Below are 1,281 nucleotides of genomic sequence, written 5' to 3' on the forward strand. Positions count from 1 at the left end.
GCTTTCTCTAAATCCGGGATTAGGCATCAGCGGATTGTCTGAGAGTACATGAGCTCTCCAGTCACTTATTTGGAATTCTGCGCCCGTACTTATAGAGCATAGTACACAGAACAGTGCAGGCCCTTCAGCCCATGATGTTGTGCCGAACTTTTACCCTAAACCTAAGGTCTATCTAACCTCAACCCCTACCTTATACTATCATGCATATGCCTATCTAATAGCCGCTTAAATGCCCCTAATGAGGCCGACTCCACTACCCTCTCCGGCAATGCATTCCACGCCCCGACCATTCTCTGAGAAAAGAATCTACCTCTGACGTCTCCCCAATATCTACCTCCACTCACTTTAAGACTATGCCCCCTCGTAATAGCTACCTCCACCTTAGGAAAAAGTCTGTGGCTGTCCACTCTATCTATACCTCATGGCAGACCCTCAACATTCATCCAGTTTTCAATCATGAAAGACCTGGTCAATGCTGATGGGGTCAAGGAGATCGAAGATGGCTTTAAAATATTCAGCAGTCCATCGACAGGAAAATCTAGTCTTTGTCAAAGACAGCGCAGGGTCGAAGCAGCATCGAACCTTTTTCTGTTCAAGGAAACAAGAATAAAACATTATTCTGAGCAGGAACCAACAGTGCCTGGAATATACCAAGAACCCAATGGACAGTGTAGAGGGAGCTTTACTCTGTAACTAACCCCGTGCGGTCCCTGTCCTGGGAGGGTTTGATGGGGGGGACAGTGTAGAGGGAGCTTTACTCTGTATCTAACCCCGTGCTGTCCCTGTCCTGGGAGTGTTTGATGGGTGGGACAGTGTAGAGGGAGCTTTACTCTGTATGGAACCCCATGTTGTGTGTGTCGTGGGAGTGTTTGATGGGGGAAGAGTGCAGAGGGTGAGACTTTGACTCAGGAAATGGGGATAATACTTACACAGGAAACAGAGCAGCAGTAGGATAAAGAGGATGACGATCAGTCCACATGCAATGATCTCGGGAAACCATTTCAACATTGCACTGTCAGCTGTCAGAAAGGAGAAAGAACGGAGTCAGGTCAAGCAACCATTCCTGGTTCCAACAACATCCAGAGGAACATCATCGGGGAGGTAGGGAGGGGTCAGCGAGAGAATCACTCCGATCAGGACTGGAGATCATTGGGGGAGTAGGGGCTGGAGGGGGTTACAAGAGATAGGGAGGGGTGTAGGGGATGGAGGGGGTTACAGAGATAGGGAGGGGTGTAGGGGCTGGGGGGGGTTACAGGGATAGGGGGGGGTGTAGGGGCTGGA

At 49.7% G+C, this 1,281-nt stretch overlaps 1 long non-coding RNA gene across 1 annotated transcript; it reads right to left on the reverse strand.

Moving 5' to 3' along the window:
* Positions 1 to 329: 329 nt before the first annotated feature.
* On the reverse strand, positions 330 to 1,043 carry LOC125482670. The gene is made up of 2 exons (XR_007261720.1): positions 930 to 1,043; positions 330 to 588 (listed from the first exon to the last, which is right to left on the reverse strand). It is a non-coding gene; the product is annotated as an uncharacterized LOC125482670 (long non-coding RNA).
* Positions 1,044 to 1,281: the final 238 nt, after the last annotated feature.

This window comes from Rhincodon typus, unplaced genomic scaffold (assembly GCF_021869965.1).
Source record: "Rhincodon typus isolate 14 unplaced genomic scaffold, sRhiTyp1.1 hic_rhity00014498, whole genome shotgun sequence".
In the NCBI taxonomy this organism is placed as follows: Eukaryota; Metazoa; Chordata; class Chondrichthyes; order Orectolobiformes; family Rhincodontidae; genus Rhincodon; species Rhincodon typus.